A 22203-nucleotide genomic window follows, 5' to 3' on the forward strand; every position below is an offset into this window, starting at 1 on the left:
ACCACTAATCCAGAATCTCGTTTATCATCTGCCAGTTTAGGTGGACAGGAAAGGGGGTGTTTTATAAAGGTGTGACTTTGCCCCCGCTTGCATTCCATGCGTTCACAACACCCAATTTTCCAAAGGTACAAAAAGCAAAAATCTAGTCTAATATTGATGGCTGTTATTTCTGCCAATCATTTTGACTTGGTTATCTTTTATTCTGAACGACAGATATCAGTAATTTGTTTTAGAACATCTGGTGAAGATTTTTCAACCGCTCACTCAATAAGATATAGGAATAGGTTTATACTACTCAGTTCTTTGAGATTGTTGCATTGGAACAGGGGAAGGCCATTCACCCTCTTTAAACAGTTACATAGGAAAGGTAGGCCATCCAACTTATTACATAGGAAGGAGGAGGCCATTCCATTCCTTGAAACTATTTCGGAAAACAGGAACAGACCTGAAATAACTGCACAAAGGCTGGGTCCCATCATCAAGTCACCCTCTAGTTACTCGTGCACAGTACACTGGCTGTGGCCGGCCAGTTCGGAGTCAGTCCTCTACTGAGGAGATTCTAACCTCCTATTTATATTTTCTTCCTTAGTTATATTTATTTTATTAACCAGTACAAATCACAAACAGTTAACAATGAACAGCAGTTTATAAGTAACAGCAATTTACAGGGGAAAGGCACAGCAAAGCCAGACCCACAAACCCTACCATACAACCAGTTCACAGGGAAAAGAGGGCGAATCTCAAATCCCACCTTATTATATCAAAAAGAAAATGGTAAACACAATCACATGCAGATAGTCCAATAAACTGAACAATAAAATAATGCATACATCACATATACTCCTGGCAGCCCAGCAAAACACCCATCCTTCCCACCTTCCGGTCACTCAAAGGCAGCCCACCCCTATGCCCCTTTCAGCTCTCGGTCCACCCCATGCTCCTTCTGACTGACTCTCGGTCCACTCTGACACACCTTCCGGCCACCTCTAGGACAGCCTGTCCTGTTTCCCCATCCTAGATGACAGTGAATAGGATGGTCTATCCACCTTCCAGCTTCCCTAGCCACCCTCCCGGGCCACTGACTCCCACAGCTATCTGGATTATACCTCCTCCCAATCTGCCTCCTGCAATAGTGCTATCCCTTATTCTCAATTCCTCCGCCACATCAGCTCCCAGGAGGACCAGTTCCACCACAGAACTCACCAGATGGCCTCCTTCACAACCCACCCTCCCGGCACCTTCCCCTGCCACAGCAGGAATTGCAAAACCTGCATCCACACCTTCCCCCTCACCTCCATCCAAGGCCCCAAAGGAGCCTTCCACATACATAAAAATTTCACCTGCATGTCTACACATATCATTTACTGTATCTGTTCTTCCTGAAGCAGTCTCCTCTACACTGGGCAGACAGGATGTCTACTTGCAGAGCGCTTCAGAGAATATCTCCAGGACACCTGCACCAACCAATCCCACCGCCTCGTGGCCGAACACTTCAACTCCCCCTCCAACTCTGCTGAGGACATGCAGGGTCCTGGGCCTCCTCTATCTCCACTCCCTTTCCACCTGATGCCTGGAGGAAAAATGCCTCATCTTTCACTTCGGGACACTCCAATCCCATGGTATCAATGTCAACTTCACTAGTTTCCTCAATTCCCCTCCCCCCACCTTATCCCAGTTCCAACCTTCCAGCTCAGCACCACCCCCATGACCTGTCCATCTTCCTTCCAACCTACCATTTCATTCCACCTCCTCTCTGACCTATTACCATTATCGCCACCTCCATCCACTTACTGCACTCTCAGCTACCTTCCCCCAAGCCCCACCCATTTATCTCTCCACATCGGAGGCTCCCAGCCTTATTCCTGATGAAGGGCTTTTGCCAGAAAAGTTGATTTCCTGCTCCTCAGATACTGCCTGACCTGCTGTGCTTTTCCAGCACCATACTCTCACCTTTAAGACAGCACACTCTGATACCTTCCTGGGGTGACAGCACCGTGGACGGCCTACACGTCTTCTGGCTCTCGGTCTGCCCCTCGCACACCATTATGCACCATCCGGCTTATGGACTGTCCTGAGAGACATCTAGAACAGCTCCTCTCCCTCCCTGGGACAATGGCGCACAGGGCAGCCACAAGCCTTCTGGATCTTGAGCTGCCTGTATGCACCTGCTGGCTCTCAGCTGCTCTGACATACTTTCCAGCCACCTCTAGGACAGTCCATCCTGATTACCCCTTCTCAGGACAACAGCACTCAGAATGGCTTACCCACCTTCTGGCTCTCAGCAACCTGCATCCATATGTCCTGCCCATCTCCGGCTCTTGGGGTGACAGCTGCCAGGTCAACCTATGAGCCTCCCAGTTCACAGCAAGGCCTGTTAGATCCAGGGACACACAACCGTGCAAGTAATAAACCCAATAAGCAACAAGACAGAGCCAATTACAAACAAAGTCCTTTCTGGTACACAGAGTCCATTACCATAAACAGTTCTCTTCAAAATGCAGCGGCCATTCTCAGGAACAGAGTCCACTCCAGTATACAAAGTGCATTGTCAGAAATAGAGTCCACTCCTGAAGGCAGCAAATGTACACCTCATAGCACTCACACAGGTGTTTCACTTTCCGTAGAGGCCTGGTCCATACACAGAGGACCAGGACCAGGCCCACTAACAGGAACACAGTTCATCATAAAGGTGCAGTTAACTAACAGAGGTTTGGTCACTCCCGAAGGCAGAGTACATTCCAGCTTGCAACAAATACTCACCTCCCAGCACACACACTGGTGGTCAGTCTTTAGAGGCCTAGTCACCCCACAGAGGACCAGCTCAACTGGAAAGGTGCAGTCTCTCACAGGGGCTTAGTCCAAGCACCAATAAAAGTGAATGCAAAAATGTAAGAAAACCAGAGTTCAAGGGCTAAACCCTGCCACAAAATCAGTATGCTCCTTTTCTTTTTTAAAAGAAAAAAGAGTAACATACAGGCAGTATAACCAACCAGTGAATCAACAGTTCCCTAATGAGAACTGAATTACACCTGTAACACATTGACTGAATGTCAGCCAGTTTAGAAATCAGTCCTCAATAAAAAAGGAATACCAGTTAACAAACTGGCTGTGTAGACTCAGCCAGTTCAGGAATCAGGTTTCCTCCAACAAACACGGGCACTAACAGTAGCAGTACACACTGGCTGTGTGGCCGGCTGGCCAGCCAGCTTGGAGTCAGTCCTCCACTGAGAAGATTCTAAACTCCTAATTATAGACGTTTTCCCCCGTTCATAATTTTACTTACCAGTACAAAATACAAACAGTTAACTTTAACAGGCGTATACAAGCAACAGCAATTTACAAGTGAAAGGTGCGGCAAGCCAGACTCCAAACCCCACCGTACAACCAATTCGCAGGGAACTTGATAACTTCGAATCCCACTTTACATTACCAAGAAGGAAACAGTGAACACAATCACCTACAGACAGCCTGAAAAACTGAACAATAAAAAACAGTGCACGATACACAGACACCCCTAACAACCCAGCAAATTACCTGTCTCTCCCACCTTCTAGCCAATCAAAGGCAGCCTGCTCTTATGCCCCTTCTGGCTCTTGGTCTGCCTTGACACACCTTCCGGCCACCTCTAGGACAGCCCGTTCTGTTTCCCCATCACCACCCAAGACGACAGTGATCAAGCCGGCTTACCCACCTTCCGGCTTCCCAGACTACCCTTCCGGCCACCTCTACGACATCTCGTCCTGGTACCTGCCTGGGGAGAAAGTGCTGAGGACGGCCTACCTGCCTTCCCGCTCTTGGTCTGCCCCTACATACCATCTGGCTCACGCCCGGCCTGTGGGCTGTGCTGACAAATGTCTGGGCTGTGTCTAGAACAGCTCGTCCCCTTTCCTGGGACGACTGTGCACAGGGCAGCCCACAAGCCTTCCAGATTTCCGTCTGCCCCTATGCACCTTCTGGCTCTCAGCTGCTCCGTCACACCTTCCAGCCACCTCTAGGACAGCCCATCCCGATTACACTTTCCCAGAACGACAGCATTCAGAACGGCCTACCCATCCTCCGGCTCTCGGGGTGACCAGCATCCAGGTGGCCTACTGACCTAACGGCTCTTGGGGCAGCCTACCCATCTTCCGGTTCTCAGGATGGCTTACCCACCCTTTGGCTCACGAGGTGACAGCTTTCGGGATGACCTATGAGCCTCCCAGCTCACAGTGAAGCCTGCCATACCCAGGGACACACAAGACAATGCAGCGTGCAGAGTCCAAACCTGAAGGCAGAGTCCACCTCACAGGGCACACACAGGTGTTCAGTCTCCATAGAGGCCTGGTCCATCCACACAGAGCCAGACCCACTCACAGGAATACAGTTCATTGTAAAAGATGCAGTTAACTCACAGGGGATGGTCCACTCCAACAGGTAGGGTAGCAAATGCTCACCTCCCAGCACACAAACACCTTCGGTTTTTACAGAGGCCTAGTCAACCCACAAAAGGGCCAGGCCTACCCACAGGGAACAGTTAGCTGGAAAAGTGTGTTATCTCACAGGGCCTCAGTCCAAATACCAAAAAAAGTGAAAACACATGCAAAAAAGAAAGAAAACCAGAATGCAAGGGCTAAGCCCTGCCACAAAATCAGTATGATCCTTTTCTCAAAAGTAAAAGAAAAGAGTAACACACAGGCTGTAACCAGTCAGTGAAACAGAAGTTCCCTACTGAGAATTGAATTACACCTGCAACACATTGACTGTGTAGATCAGGCAGTTTAGAAATCAGTCCCCAATAAAAAACATAGCAGTTAACAAACTGACTGTGTAGATCAGCCAGTTTATGAATCAGGTTTCCCCCAAAAAACAGAAAACAACAACAGTACACACTAGCTGTGGCCAGCCAGCTCAGAGTCAGTCCTCCACTGAGGAGATTCTAATTTTTAAAAATTTTATTAACCGGTACAAATTACAAACAAACAGTTAACAATGAACAGCAGTTTACAAGAAACAGCAATTTACTGGGCAAAGTGGCAACAAAGCCAAACCCCCAACCTCACCATACAACCAGTTCACCTGGAAAAGACGACAAACCTCCAATCACACCTTATTATATCAAAAAGGAAACAGTAGATGCAATCACATATAGACAGTCCGATAAACAGAACAATAAAACAATGCATATATCACAAACACCCCTGCCAACCCAACGAACCAACCGTCCTTCCCATCTTCTGACCAAAGGCAGCCTGCCCCTCCCGGCTCTTGATCAGCCCCATGCCTCTTCCGACTATCAGTCCAATCTGACACACATTCCGGTCTTCTCTAGGACAGCCCATCCTGTTTCCCCACCCCCTTGGGACAACTATCAGAGTGGCCTACCCACCTTCCAGCTTCCCTGACCGACTCTCCACACCATTTTTATTTTATGAAACAGTACAAGTTACAATCAAATAGTTAATATTAACAGCCGTATACAGCAATTTACAGGGGAAAGGGTGGCAAGCCAGACCTCCAGACCCCACCATACAACCAGTTCACAGGGAAATAAGGACGAACCTCGAATTCCACCTTACATTATCAAAGAAAAAAAGTAAACACAATTACGTACAACAGTCCGGTAAATCGCACAATAAAACAGTGCATTTAGCACAAACACCCCTGGCAACCCAGTAAACCACCCATCCCTCCACCTTCCGCCCACTCAAAGGCAGCCCGCCCCTACGCCCCTTCCTGCTCTCGGTGCACCCTGACAGACCTTCCAGTCACCTCAAGGGCAGGCCCTCCTGTTTCTCCATCTTCCTTGGGATGACAGTGATCAGAATAGCCTAGCCACTTTCCAGCTTTCTTGACCGCCGCTCCGTGCCTTCTCCTGGAGTTTTAAAAAACGTTTTATTAAACAGTACAAAATACAGTTAACAATAAACAGAAAGCAGCAGTTCATAAAAAAAAACCCACTGTCTACATGGAGATTGCAACCTCCACAATCTGGAGTACAGGGGAAAGGGCAGCAAAGCCAAACCCCAAAATTCAACCAGTTTTCAGGGGGCGGAGGACAAACCTTAAATCCCACTTCCAGTTATCACAAAGATAACAATAACAAACACAAACAATACAGTGCAATCAAATGAGAAACAGTGCATAGAACACAAATCCAATGTAGAGATTTGTGAACCCTTCTCCTCCCGTGAGTTGTTTAATTGTCCACTACTAGATGTAGCAGGACTGGGGAGTGTACATCTGATCCACTGATTATGGGAACGTTTAGCTCTAACATTTGCTGCTTATGCTGTTTGATATACAATTAGTCCTGTTTGGTAGCTTCACTATGTATGCCAGGTGCTGCTCCTGGCATGTCCTCCTGCACTGTCCATTGAGGTGGCACCATGGTTAGTACTGCTGCCTCACAGCACCAGGGACCCTGGTTAGATTGCACCCTCAGGTGACTGTGTGTAGTTTGCAATTTCCCTGTGTCTGCATGGGTTAGGTGAATTGGCGATGCTAAATTGCTTAGAGTGTCCAGGGATGTGCAGGGGTATGTGGATTAGCCATGGGAAAAGCAATGATAGGTTTGTGAGTTGAGTGGGATGCTCTTTGCAGGGTCGATATGGACTTGATGGGCTGAATGGCCGGTTTCTATACTATCAAGCCAGGGGATCAACCCTGGTTAGAATTCCCTACAGTAATGGTTGAGTGGGAATATATTGGGCCATAACCTTGCAGACTGTGCTGGAGTACAATGCTGCTACTGTTGATAGCTCACAGCACCTCTTGGATGAGTTACAAATAGTTTGTATGCAGTTATAGAAAGTAATTAAGGAGGCTAAAGGAATGCTATCCTTTATTATGAGAGGAAGTGAATATAAAGGCAAGGATGCGACATTTAGTTATGCAGAGCATTGGTAAGATCATAGTACAGTTTTGGTTTCCTTATGTAAGGAAAGATGGAAATGCATTGGAGGTCATTCAGAGTAAGTTCACTAGATTGATATGTGGAATGACCTAGTTGTCTTATGACAAAATATTTTACACATTGGGCTTGATTCCAGAAGAATTTATAAGAATGAAAGGTGACATTTGATTGAAGTATACAAGATGTTGAATGGTCTTGACAAGGAAAGGACATTTTTCTGTTGTGGGTGACTCCAGACCTGATGATAGCTGTTTAAAAATTAGGGTATGCCCTTTTAGAACTAAGGTGAGGAGCTGTGTGACTTTGAAACTCTGCTTCAAATGACAGTGGTGACGAGGTTAGTGAAATCTTTAGGACTAAGTTGGGTAGATTCTCTAGGTGAGATAATCAAAACTTATCAGAGGTAGGTATGAATCAGATTGTAAGTTTGCTTGCTGAGCTGGAAGATTTGGAAGACATTTCGTCACCGTGCTAGGTAACATCATCAGTGAGCCTCTGTTGAAGTGCTGGTGTTCTGTCCTGCTTTCTATTTGTGTGTCTTGGTCTGTTGTGGTGGGTGATATCACTTCTGAGCCTTCTAAAAGGACTAGATAGGTCTGAACCTTCTAAAGGATCCAGCATAGAAACAAGCCATTCTGCCCATCCAGTCCATGGTTGTGTTTTGGCTCCACTTTAGCCACCACCCCCAACTTGTGTCATCTAAATCCACCATCGTAACTGAAATAACTGTACAGAGGCTGTATCCTGTATCTAAGTAATCCTTTATTTACATATGAGGCAGTACTTTAGTCCAGGACTGTTCATACAGAGTCAGGCACTAGAGTGTCAGTATCTCTGACATTTAACCTCTTTAATGTTAGACAGGGCTCTCTGATTGGACAAGATTAACAGTTCGAATCAGGGAACTCATTCTATGAGGTCCAGCTGGCTGACCTTGTTGCAATCGCTACAGTAATCCTGTATTCTCTTCTCCCTCATATGATTGTCTGGCTTTCCCTTAAATGGATTTTCACTATTTATTCTCCCAGTTTCTGTGGTCCCAAAATCCACATTCTCATCACTCTTTGGTCAATGTGGTTTCTAATGAATTCCCTCTTGGATTTCTTGATGAGTTGAATATTAGTGATCTTCTGTAATATTCTGCCCCACAAGAGAAAAGAATACCTCGGAGTCGACTCCATCAAAACCTTTTATAGGTTCAAAGCCCTCTATAAGGATATCCCTCCGTCTTTTTCAACCCTATTCAAGCTTTCTAGTAACTGAAATTCTCCAGTCCATCCAACTAAATTCCTCTGTACTCCTTCAGTTGTAATCACAATGCTCCAATAGAGCAAAGACAGGTACTGTATGTGTACTTCAGTTGTGCTCTAACCTGTGTCTTCTAGTTTCCACATAGCCTGCCAATGCATATATTCCAAAGGAAAGTATTTAGTATGCCTTCTTCACTACCTTGTCTATACTCCTTCAGGGATCTGTGGACACATAGTCCAAGGTTCCTCTGTTCCTTTACACTTTGAACTATCCTAGCACTTGTTGAGTATCCCCTTTGTCTTATTAGCCTCCCCCAAAGCATTTCTTCAGATTGAACTCTATTCACCACTGTACTACCCATTTTTATTTCCATTATCAGCCACTTGGCAAATTTTTGTGTCATCTACAGACTTCTTTGATATATACCTGACACTTAGTTTTAATATATTTGACATAGCATCAAACAGCAAAGAACCTAGTACCAAGTTCTTTGAAACGGCCTTCCAGTCTGCATTCAATAGCCACTCTGTTGACAGAGAATAAGTAATCAGTTGAACCTTTTCACAGGGTGTTTTTGGTGGTTAGCATAACAGCTTCACAGTGCAAGGGACTCGGTTTCGATTCCACCCTCGGACGACTGTCTTTGTGGAGTTTGCACATTCTCCCTGTGTCTGCACGTGTTCCCTCAGGGTGCTCTGGTTTCCTCCCACAGTGCAAAGATGTACAGGTTAGGTGGATTGCCCAGTGTCCAGGAATGTGCAGGCTAGGTGGATTAGCCATGGGAAGTGCAGGGTTGGGATGGGAGATAGGTTTGGTGGGCCAGTATGGACTTAGTGGGCTTCTATGATTCAATCACAAAAAAAAAAACCATTGAGCATTACACATTTGTTCCAGTTACTGAATCAATAATGGATCTAACTTGTCATTTTAGCTTAGCTCTCATGGATTTTAACTTGTGACCAGTTCAAGACCTTACCAAAAGTTCCACTAATGTCCATATGAAACACATTAAATGCATGATTCCCATCAATGCCCGATTGTTGATTCCTCAGAAAATTCAACCGTCAGTCAGACTTGAACATTCCCTAACAAATCTGTCCTGACTCCTTGATTAATGTGTGTCTTTCTAAATGAAGATTTATTCAGTTGCTCAGAAATGCTCCCAGTAGCTTTCCAACCACTGACATTAGGCTTACTGGTCTGTGATAACTCAATCTATCCCTTGCTCATGTTTTAAACAATAATACAAAATTAGCAATTTTCTATCGGGTTCTGGAATTGTGCCTGTAGCCAGACAGGATTGGGAAAATGATGGTCAGAGCCTTCAATATTTTGTCTGTTGCTTCCTTTACCAGCCAAGGAAACAATTTTTCCAGACTTTGGGATTTATTGACTTCCAAAGATGTTAACCCTTAATTCTTCCGCTTTCACTATGTCAATTTTATCTTGTACTTCACATTTCTCCTCCCTGATCTAAAAAACGTGTATCATCCTTTTCTTTTGCGAAGACAGACTGAAGTATTGATGAAGAATCATATTCACAACTTCTACCTCCACACCATTGATCACCCCTATGGTTCCGAACAGGCAATTCTCCTTCTTTTAGTTATCATTCTCTTGTCTCAATTGCGTAATTATGATCTGAAAACTTTTAAAGGCTACTCTTTTCTTGGAACAAAAAAAAACCTTAATCTGACTGTTATAAGATGACCCTTTATTCTAAAACTCTTGCCCAAGAGATAATGACTTTCATTGACAGTGGAAATATAAATTAGGCATTGACCAGAACAAATGCTAAGAACTGGCAGTGGTAGAAGGTATTTTCTGGAATGCCATTGCCTTACATGGAAGGAAGGTGACTTAGCTTTTTGCACAGGTTGCTGGTAACAGTGATCATTTTAGCTTGTCTTATGAGAATGAAACAAAAGGCAAGCTGCCTATACAAAGGGTGATTTCATCTTGAACCATCTGGAAGAAACTCCTCTCCAAAGTGAGACAGAGAAAGACACCTTTTTATAGCTAATAGTTTGCAATGGAGAGTAATGGTGCAGCTAAAAGAGCCAAACCCACAGAATCACAAGCCAGAAATCTTCTCTCTCCCCCTCCCAGTCTTTTGACCTGCTAGGTCCATAACAAAATACTTACTATTCAATGACAGAGACCATCACAACAGTTGGATCAGACCTATATTTGATTTAGATCTGATATCTGTCATTTTTAAGAATAGCTTTATCTCATTAGTGGTAGTTTGGAATAATTAACCTTTAACCTGTTTAAACTTTTTGACTATTGGTCTGCTTTAACACTTGAAATAACTACACATGTGGACTCTGACCAGCTCACAGCCTGTCCTCTGAGGCTCCTGTTTATATCCGAAAACCCTGATTGAGGCTGTTAACTTGGGCCAATCAGGGATCTCATACTCAATGAGCGCCACATGGCCAACCTTGTTCAAATTATTACATCCCATCCGCACTAAGTCCAGATGTTTAGGCCTGCTCTTCTTGTAGCTTCTCCTGGGGCGTTTTCTTTTGCTTCAGAACCAGTTCCTCCGACTCTGGTATGTACCAGACTAGTTCATCTTTTATACTCAGAGCACCTTGGGAGGAATCTCTCTTCCTCTTCAGTCTGTAACAGTATCGAGGCTGTATCCATTTCAGACTGTGAGGTTTCTTTGACACAAGATGGATAGGGAGAAGCCACGGTTTCTATCAGCCTTTCTGGCTGTTTGGAGGGGTCCGGTATGTTTTGCTCCTGCCCAGTTTGTGAGGTAGTAGCTTTCACATGATCCACATGCTTGTTCAGTACTGCCTCACCTACTCAAACTGTGCGCGCCATGGGACCTGACCTTGCATCAACCTCACCTCACACCCATGCAGGGCCAATTCTATTGTTCCAACACTAAACCTTATCCCCTGAAGTAAACTCTTTCACTTAGTGGAGTATGTGGCCAGCACTGGTGTTCTGGATGTCATTTCGTTCCCCCCTCCCAACTGCGCACCACAGCCACCAACATCAGGTCTGGAATCAGCAATCTTCTGTGCCGCAGCTATCCTTGTGGTTGCATGAGGGGTGGTCCTATAATTGAATAGAAACCAAGACACTTTGGTATCAAGTTAAGCTTTGGCTGTTTCTTTAAGACTTGAACATTTGGACTGCTCCTTCCAGGGGAGGCACACTGACGGTGTATCTGCTAGTGGGAGGGGGGGGCTCAAGGCATCTGCATTTGTCACATGACCTCCTGGATGTGTTCCAACTTGTAATTGTACACACTGAGAATAAGGCAAAAGTGTGGACTGCAGATGCTGCACCTATCAAACCCACCGCCCCATGGCCCAACATTTCAACTCCTTCCCACTCTGCCACGGACATGCAGGTCCTGGGCCTCCTCCACTGCCGCTCCCTCATCACCTGACGCCTGGAGGAAGAACGCCTCATTTTCCACCTCGGAACTCTTCAACCCAGGCATCAATGTAGACTTCACCAGTTTCCTCATTTCCCCTTCCCCCCAGTTCCTAACTTCCAGCTCAGCACCATCCTCATGACCTATCCTACCTGCCAATCTCCCTTCCTATCTATCTACTCCACCCTCTCCTCTGACCTATCACCTTCATCCCCACCCCCATCCACCCATTGTATCCTTTGCTACCTTCTCTCCAGCCACCCCTCCACCATTAACCTCTCCACACTGGAGGCTCCCTGCATCCACTCCTGATGAAGGGCTTTTGCCTGAAACATCGATTTTCCTGCTCCTCGGATGCTGCCTGACCTGAGCTTTTCCAGCACCACTCTAATCTAGACACTGAGAATAAGGGCCCATGCTAAAATTTGACTAGAAGCTATGGATGGCACTTAAGTAGCCTGAGCAAGGGTTTGTGGTACATTACTATTACAAGTCTACATTCGTAAAGGTGTTGATGGAACTTTCTCACACCAAAGATTACCACCAAACTTTCCTTCTCTATTTGAGTGGATTTGTGCTTGGCCTTGACCAAAGTCTAGGAAGCATACACTATTGGACATTTCTCTCCATTGGGCCATTGGTGAGCCAACGCTATCCCGATACCGTACAGGGAAGCATTGCATGTCAGGACTACATCTCACTTGGGATTATAGTGGGCCAGCATCCCAGACTACAATAACTGCTTTTTCAACTCCTAAAGGCTACTTCTTGGTTACTTGACCATTGCCAAGGCAGACCTTTTTTCAATAGCAAGCATGATGGTGTCAAGATGGAGGCCAGGTTATGTATGAATTTTCCGTAATAATTTGCCAACCTAAGCCAAAGACCTCAGTTCCAGTACAGACATGGGAGTCAGGGAACAGTTGATCACCCTCACTTCATCTTCCAATGGTGTTACCTGGTCTTGTTGACTCTGTAGCTCATAGATCACTTGTGGTACCTGGAACACACATCTTTCCCTTCTAAACCATAGCTTGCCTGGGAGAAACATTTAAGCACTATATCCAAGTGCTCTTTATTGGTCTTCCCGGTTATTAGATCATCATCCAAATAAATGGTATCCTGGGGTAGACTTTGTAAAATGTTCTCCATTGTCCCCTTGAAAAAGGCACAGGCTGATGATACCCCAAATGGCAGTCTCACATATTGGTGCAAATCATGCTAGGTATTAATTGTAGCATACCGCTGGGACACCTCTTCTCATTGCAATTGCAGGGAAGTATGGCTCATATCCAGCTTCGTGAAGAACAGCACCCCGCCAGTTTTGTGTACAAATCTTATAGGCAAGGGATTAGGTATTTATCAGATGCAAGAAGCGGTTTACCATTTGCTTAAAATCCTCCCAAAGGTAAACCAACCCATCAGGCTTCACAATGGGTATGACTGGTTCCACAAACTGTACTGGTTTGATGATTCCTTTGCTTTTCAGCCTCTTGCTGTCTGCCTCTACTTTTGCACATAAATGGCACTAGGCTGGCCTTGCAGAATCATGGAATTGTTTCCTAGTTAACATGTTGTGTTGACCCCTTTGATAATTCCCGGACCTTCTTAGAAAACTTCCAAGTATTTTCCCCCCTCTTCTTATAACTGCTGTTTAATTTTATTAAAAAGTTACAAAAGTTTACAAAAGGAAAACCATCAACATTTACAGCTGTATACAACAGCAATTTTACAAGGGAGAGGAGCAGCAAAGCCAGGCCCCAAACCCTACCGTTCAACCAGTTTACAGGGAAATGAGAACAAACCTCAAATCCCAGTCCCACATATAAAAGACAGCGACAATGACATTTGTACATGAGACAATACTGTTACATACAAAATTGCAGACAATACAGATCCAGAAAGCCCCTATCCCTCCCACCTTACAACCACTAAGGCAGCCCACCCCTACACACCTTCCGGCTCTCGGTCCAGCCCATGCCCCTTCCAGTTCTCGGTCCACCCTAACACCCTTTGACCACCTCTAGGACAGCCCGCCCCAGTACTCGCCCGGGGTGACAGTGGTCAGGACAGCCTACCCACCTTCCGGCTTCACTAACCACCCTCAGCACTTTTCGACCACCTCTGGGGTAGCCTGCCCTGACACCTGCCCCAGGTGACAGTGCTAAGGCCAGCTACCCGCCTTCTGGCTCTGTCTGCCTACATACCATTGGGCTCTCACCCACCCTGATGCGCCATCCAGCCAGTGGGCTATCCTGACACCTTGCAGCTACCTCTAGGACATCCCCTCCCCTTCCCTGGGAGGGCAGTGTGCAGGGTAGGCCACAAGCTTTCCGGATCTCAGCCTGTCAGCTCTTGGCTGCTCTGACACACCTTCGACCACCTCTAGGACAGCCCGTCCCGATTACCCCTTCTTGGGAAGACAGTGCTCAGAACAGCCTACCCACCATCTGGCTCTCAGGGCGGCCTACCCACCCTCTGGCTTTCAGGACAGGCTACCAACCTTCAGGTTCACAGGATAGCCTACCCACCTGCCAGTTCTCAGGGTCACAGCTTTCAGGACGACCCATGAGCCTCCTAGCTCACAGGAAGGCCTGCCAGACCCAGGCACACGCAGGACAGTGCAGGTGATAGACCCAGGACACACCACAATACAGTTAGTTACCAAAAAACATAGTTCTTGCTAGTACTCAGTCCAAATCTATACAGTCTTCAAGATATAGAATCCATTTCCAGGAAGAGTCCACTCCAGTATCCAATGTGCATTATCAGAATGAGAGTCCACTCCAAACTGTAGAGTCCATTGCTAAATACAGAGTCAGCAACCAAGGGCAGAGTCTACTCCTGAAGGCAGCAAATGCACACCCCACAGCACACAGGTGTTCAGTCTTCATAGAGTCCTGGCCCAGCCTTGGAAAACCAGGCCCATTCACAGGAACAGTATTGTACAGGTGCAGTTTACTTACAGGGGTTTGGTCCACTCCTAAAGGAAAGGAGTTCATCCAAACTCCAGGATACAGCAAGTGCTCACCTCCCAGCACACACACAGGTGTTCAATCTTCAGAGGCCCAGTCCCAGGACTAGGCCTCCCCACAGGAACAGCTCCTCTGGTGAAATGTATGTCTTCCACAAGGGCTCAGTCCAAACACCAATTAAAAAAAAAAAAGACACAAAAAAACCCAGAGAAAACTAGAGTCCAAGGGCTAAGCCCTACTACAAAATTAACATTATCCTTTTCTCAAAAAGAGTCAAACACCAATTAAAAAAAAAGACACAAAAAAACCCAGAGAAAACTAGAGTCCAAGGGCTAAGCCCTACCACAAAATTAACATTTCTCCTTTTACTCTTTGAGAAAAGGATAAAGAGTAACAGGCTGTAACTAGCCAGTGAAACAACAATCCCCTAATGAGAACTGAGTTACACCTGAAATACATTGTGCATCAGGAGTTTAACACAAATCAGTCCTCACTAAAAGGAATGCCAGTTAACAAACTGGCTAAGTAATTCAGCCAGTTCAGTAATCAGGTTTCCCCCTTCAAAAAAAAAAGCAGAAACCAACAGTAACATACTGACTAATACCAGCCAGCACAGAGTCAGTCCCCCTAAACTGAGAAGACCTCAATCTCCCCGTTTATAATATTTATTAAACAAATTACAAAAGTTTACAAAAAACAGTTAAGAAAAAAAAAGTTAACATTTACAGCGGTTTACAACAGCAATTTTGCAAGGGAGAGGAGCAAAGCCAGACCCCAAACCCTACCGTTCAACCAGTTTACAGGGAGATGAGGACAAATCTCAAATCCCAGTTTCACATATAAAAGACAGGGACAATGACATTTGCACATAAAAGGACAATCCAGTTACATAAACGGTGCATACAATACAGACCCAGCAAGCCCCCGTCCCTCCCACCTTCCAGCCACTCTAAGTCAGCCCGCCCCTATGCGCCTTCTTGCTCTCGGTCTGCCCTGACACCTTTCAACCACCTCTAGGACAGCCCACCCCAGTACCCGCCCAGGGTGACAGCAATCAGGACGCCCTAACCACCTTCACTAACCACCCTCGACACCTTTCGACCACCTCTGGGACAGCCTGCCCCAACACCTGCCCCAGGTGACAGCGCTGAGGATGGCTACGCGCCTTCTGGCTCTCGGTCTGCTCCTACGTACCATTGGGCTCTCACCCACCCCGACGCACCATCCGGCCAGTGGGCTATCCTGGCACACCTTCCGGCCACCTCTAGGATAGCCCCAGCCCCAGCCCCATCCCCTTTCCTGGGACAACAGCGTGCAGGATAGCCCACAAACCTTCCGGATCTCAGCCCACCCCTACGTACCTTCTGGTGCTCGTCTGCCCCGACACACCTTCTGACCACCTCTAGGACAGCCCACCAACCTTCAAGTTCAAAAGGATGGTCTACCCACCCTCCGGCTCTCAGGGTGACAGCTTTCAGGATGTCCCATGAGCCTCCCAGCTCACAGTTAAGGCCTGCCAGACCCAGGGACACACAATCCAGTGCAAGTGATAGACCCAACAAACACCACAATACAGTTAGTTACCAAAAAAACAGTCCTTTCTGGTGCACATTCCAAATATAGAGTCTTCAAAATATAGAGTCCATTTCCAGAAATGGAGTCCTCTCCAGTTTGAGGCACATTGTCCAAAATGGAGTCCACACCAAACTTCAGAGTCCATGCCTGAAGGCAGCAAATTCACACCCCACAGCACACAGGTGTTCAGTCTCCTTGGAATCCTGGCCCAGCCTTGGAAAACCAGGCCCACTCACAGAAACATAGTACATTGTGCAGGTGCAGTTAACTCACAGGGGTTTGGTCCACTCTTGAAGGAAAGGTCTTCACCCAAACTCCAGGATACAGCAACTGCTCACCTCCCAGCACACACACAGGTATTCAATCTTCAGAGGCCCAGTCCAGGGCTAGGCCTCCCCACAGGAACAGCTCCTCTGGTAAAATGTATGTTTTCCACAAGGGCTCAGTCCAAACACCAATTAAAAAAAAAAAGTGAAGACACATACAAAAAAAACCCAGAGAAAACTACAGTCCAAGGGCTAAGCCCTACCACAAAATTAACATTATCCTTTTCTCAAGAAAAGGAGAAACACAGGCTGTAACCAGCCAGTGAAACAACAATCCCCTAATGAGAACTGAGTTACACCTGAAACACATTATGTGCATCAGGAGTTTAACAATCAGTCCTCACTAAAAGGAATGCCAGTTCAGGAATCAGGTTTCCCCCTCCAAAAGAAAGGGAAACAGTAACATACTGACTAATACCAGCCAGCACAGAGTCAGTCTCCTAAACTGAGGAGACCTCTGAATCTCCGTTTTTCTTTGTTGTAAACTGTTTTGTAATTTTTAAATAAACAGTTACATTTACAGCTGCATACAAGAGACAGCAATTTTACATGGGAAAGGAGCAGCAAAGCCAGGCCCCAAACACTACCATTCAAACAGTTTACAGGGACATGAGGACAAACCTCAAATCCCAGTTTCACATATGAAAATATAAAGAGACATTAACAATGACATTTGTACATTAGACCTAACTGTTACATACAAAAGTGCAGACAATACAGACCCAGCAAGCCCCTGCCCCTCCCACCTTCCGACCACTCTAAGGCAGCCCGCCCCTACCCACCTTCCGGTTCTCTGTCCACTCCATGCCCCTTTCAGTTCTCGGTCCGCCCTGATACATCTTTCGACCACCTCTAGGACAGCCCGCCCCGGTAGACAGCGGTCAGGACAGCCTACCCATCTTTCAGCTTCACTAACCACCCTCAGCACCTTTCGACCACCTCTGGGGCAGCCCGCCCCGGTACCTGCCCAGGGTGACAGCGCTGAGGACGGCTACCCACCTTCTAGCTCTTGGTCTTCCCCGACAGACCATTGGGCTCTCTTCCACACCGTTGCACCTCTGACCAGTGGGCTATCCTGGCACACCTTTCGGCCACCTCTAGGACAGCCCATCCCCTTCCCTGGGATGACAGCGTGTAGGGTAGCCCACAAGCCTTCCAGATCCCAGCCCGCTCCTACTCACCTTCTGGCTCTCGGCTGCTCTGACACCTTTCGACCACCTCTAGGACAGCCCGTCCCGATTACCCCTTATCGGGATGACAGCGCTCAGAACGGCCTACCCACCATCTGGCTCTCAGGACAGCCTACCACCCTTCAGGTTCACAGGTTGACCTACCCACTCTCTGGCTCTCGGGGTGACAGCTTTCAGGACGACCCATAAGCCTCCCCGTTCACAGCAAGGCCTGCCAGACCCAGGGACATACAAGACAGTGCGGGTGATAGATCCAGGAGACACCACAATACAGTTAGTTACCAAAAAACATAGTTCTTGCTAGTACTCAGTCCAAATCTATACACAGTCTTCAAGATATGGAATACATTTCCAGGAGGAGGAGTCCACTCCAGTATACAATGTGCAATGTCAGAGTTAGAGTCCACTCCAAACTGCAGAGTCCATTGCTAAAAACAGTCCACAACCAAGGGCAGAGTCCACTCCTGGAGGCAGCAAATGCACACCCCACAGCACACAGGTGTTCAGTCTCAATGGAGTCCTGGTCCAGCCTTGGAGAGCCAGGCCCACTCACAGGAACACAGTACATACTACAGGTGCAGTTAACTCACAGGGGTTTGGTCCACTCCTGAAGGAAAGGTCTTCTCCCAAACTCCAGGATACAGCAACTGCTCACCTCCCAGCACACACACAGGTGTTCAATCTTCAGAGGCCCAGTCCCAGGGCTAGGCCTCCCCACAGGAACAGCTCCTCTGGTAAAATGTATGTCTTCCACAAGGGCTCAGTCAAAATACCAATAAAAAGTGAAGACAGATACAAAAAACAAAGAAAACTACAGTCCAAGGGCCAAACCCTACCATAAAATTAACATTGTCCTTTTCTCAGAAAGAGGAGAGAGTAACACACAGGCTGTAACCAGCCAGTGAAACAACAATCCCCTAATGAGAACTGAGTTATACCTGAAACACATTATCAGGAGTTTAACAATCATCAGTCCTCACTAAAAGGAATGCCAGTTAACAAACTGGCTAAATAATTCAGCCAGTTCAGGAATCAGGGTTCCCCCTCCAAAAAAGGGAAGCAAAAGCTCACAATAACATACTGACTGTAATACCAGCCAGCACAGAGTGAGTCCCCTAAACTGAGAAGACCTCTGAATCTCCCTGTTTATTTATTTTTTTCGAGTGATCCCCTCATTTAAAAAAATTTTTTTTTAAACCCCCACACTACCACCGAAGTGCGGTAGTGCTTTTTTTTTCCCCAGCACCCATGGTGTGTGTGTGCAGGTGTGAGACACAGTGAAAGACACAAAGTGCACGAATCATTATTCAAATTCCACCACCAGGAAGATAGGAAAACACCTCGGTGCCCAGTGACAAACACTGCCCTTTCTCCCTGTTTATCTTTTTTTTCTTTTAGTGCTTATTTTTTTCCCCAGCACCCATGGTGTGTGTGTGTGTACAGGTGTGAGACAGTGAGAGAAACAAAGTGCACGAATCTTTATTCAAATTCCACCACCATGAAGATAGGAAAACACCCGGGTGGCCAGTGACAAACACTGCCCTTTCTCCCTGTTTATTTTTTTTTACATAACCGCGGACACTCCTGTTCTTTTTTTTGTAACCCCCTGTTTTTTTTTCGAGACACCTGTTTTTTTTTCTTTTTTAATTAACCCCCACACTACCACCTAAGTGCGGTAGTGCTTATTTTTTTCCCCAGCACCCATGGTGTGTGTGTGTGCAGGTGTGAGACACAGTGAGAGACACAAAGTGCACGAATCTTTTTTCAATTTCTCCCTGTTTATTTATTTTTTCTTTTTCAAACTCTTTTTAAAAAAAATTTAACCCACACACTACCACCTAAGTGCGGTAGTGCTTATTTTATCCCCAGCACCCATGGTGTGTGTGTGCAGGTGTGAGACACAGTGAAAGACACAAAGTGCACAAATCTTTTTTCAATTTCTCCGTTTATTTCTTTTTTTCTGCCCTCCCTCCTCCGTACCGGGTGTACACTCCTGTTTATTTTTTTTTCTCAAGGACACCCGGGCTCTTACATTCCTTTTTTTTTATTTTAACCCCCACACTACCACCTGAGTGCAGTAGTGCTTATTTTTTCCACAGCACCCATGGTGTGTATGTGAAGGTGTGAGACACAGTGAGAGACACAAAGTGCACAAATCTTTTTTCAATTTGTCCCTGTTTATTTTATTTTTTTTTCTATTTTTTTTTCCCCTTTCTTTTTTAACCCCCACACTACCACCTAAGTGCGGTAGTGCTTATTTTATCCCCAGCACCCATGGTGTGTGTGTGTGTAGGTGTGAGACACAGTGAGAGACACAAAGTGCAAGAATCTTTATTCAATTTCTCCCTGTTTATTTCTGTCAGCCAGAGCTCCCTGATTGGCCCAGGTTAACAGCCTCATTCAAGGATCTCATGCTTAATGAGATCCACCTGGCCAACCTCGTTCCAATCACTACAACTTGAATCATACTTTTTTTAAAACATGTAGCTAAATAAGACTTATTTTTTTCTTTTTAAAATCAAAAAGGGAGAACACTCCTGTTTATTTATTTTTTCTTTTTTTAATAAAATCAAAAAGGGAGAACACTCCTGTTTATTTTTTTTCTCTTTTTTCTTATATAATTTAACCCCCACACAACCACCTAAGTGCGGTAGTGCTTATTTTTTCCCCAGCGCCCATGGTGTGTGTGTGTAGGTGTGAGACACAGTGAGAGACACAAAGTGCACGAATCTTTATTCAATTTCACCCTGTTTATTTTTTTTTACACTACCACCTAAGTGCGGTAGTGCTTATTTTTTCCCCAGCACCCATGGTGTGTGTGTGTGTAGGTGTGAGACACAGTGAGAGACACAAAGTGCAAGAATCTTTATTCAATTTCTCCCTGTTTATTTCTGTCAGCCAGAGCTCCCTGTTGGCCCAGGTTAACAGCCTCATTCAGGGATCTCATGCTTAATGAGATCCACCTGGCCAACCTCGTTCCAATCACTACAACCTGAATCATACTTTTTTAAAACATGTAGCTAAATAAGACTTATTATCTATAGCACACTGACGAGTGGTTATGATACTCTTTATGCACTTATCTCTTTCAAAGTTCCCTAATTTACCCTTGATATTTGTGAATGCCTTCTTATTGCTTTCCTAATTACCTGTTTCAATTCATTCTTATACTCTCTATATTTTTGAGTTTGCTGTGATACTGCACTCTTATCATAGACCTCTCTCATTTTCTTTATCTGCCTCCTTGACCTCCAGGAACTTTTGGATTTGTTAGTCCCATGCTGTTTCTTTGAGGGATCAATCTTGCTCTGAACCCACTGTCTCTTTGAATGCCTCCCACTGATCTGGCATTGATTTAACTTGCAACCACTGTTAGCTAAATCACATTAGAACTAAAACTAGATCTTCCCAAATCGAGAACTTCTGTTTCTGATCTTATTTTCCAAAATTGATTAAAAGATTGCAGGATGGGAAGCAGTGAGAGAATTGAAAATCAGGATGAGAATTTTAAAATTGTACAAAAGTATTAAAAAACCCAGGAGATGGCAGTCCTGTCAAGCTAGGGATGATAGTTCAATGGGATATATATTTAAATTTGGGCAAGATAGGTTTTGATGAGCCCACCTTCATGGACGATAGAATGTGGGAGGGAGCCAAGAAAGAAATATATTTTAAAAATGCGTGAGAGAGAAAGAAACTGAAGTAAGACAGAAAGCAATGAGAAAAGCAATAGGAGGAAAAGAACTGAGGAACAGATAGAAAGGAAAGAGAAGTATGGGTCACATTGAGTTCATTTTCTTGTTGGTGTTCTAACCCAAAATTTATTGGTATAGTGTCATGGCTATTTATATTTGTGTTGATGCTGAATCCTGTTGATGGACTTCACCTTGGGTAGGTATTGAACACCTATCCGCAGACAGAAGTGACTTGATAACATTGCAAATTGATTTCTGAAGAGTCCTGCTGTAAAGTCTGTTGCTGTCTTTTTCACTCTGAGCTCAGACTATTGTGAAGCAGCTGTATAATTTGATTTTATTACAGGATTTAAAAAAAGAGAATTCCCAAAGAAGCATACGGCAGAACCAAATGGACTGTAGCTGATTTATGATGTTGATCCTGCACACCTCGGTCAAAGTTGCTGAACCATGGCTGACTGAGAGCCACAGAAAGCTTGTACCATGCAGGATATATTTACTGGTTGCTCAGGAGTGGAGCAGGCATCGGCATCCAGAGAAACTGGCTCCCATCCAACAATAGCTGGACACTTGCCAGTTTAAGTTCGCTAATCATTGAAGCATTAGCAAGACTTCAACTGGAAAAGGAGCTCTTACAATATTGCACAGGGCCTGACAAAATGATAAGACCATATGTTAAATGTCAGCTATGATTCAGTTGATAACACTTGCTCTCACCATCTGAAGTTATGGGTTAAAACCCCACTCCAGCCACTATGTACCCAAAACCTAAGTTTCCACTGTACAGTATAAGACTGGTGGAGCACTATGCTGTGGGAGATCTGTGAGATGAAATGTTAAACGAAGGCCCTACCTTTCTTATCAGGTGAAAGTGAACAATCCTATGTTCTATTCTA

At 45.5% G+C, this 22203-nt stretch overlaps 1 protein-coding gene across 2 annotated transcripts in view; it reads left to right on the top strand.

Moving 5' to 3' along the window:
• Positions 1-22203, top strand: part of LOC122542272 (glutamate receptor ionotropic, NMDA 2B-like) — a 396244-nt gene that overhangs the window by 146746 nt on the left and 227295 nt on the right. The window lies entirely within an intron of this gene.

The sequence above is a fragment of the Chiloscyllium plagiosum genome, chromosome 39 (genome assembly GCF_004010195.1).
Source record: "Chiloscyllium plagiosum isolate BGI_BamShark_2017 chromosome 39, ASM401019v2, whole genome shotgun sequence".
Lineage (NCBI taxonomy): Eukaryota > Metazoa > Chordata > Chondrichthyes > Orectolobiformes > Hemiscylliidae > Chiloscyllium > Chiloscyllium plagiosum.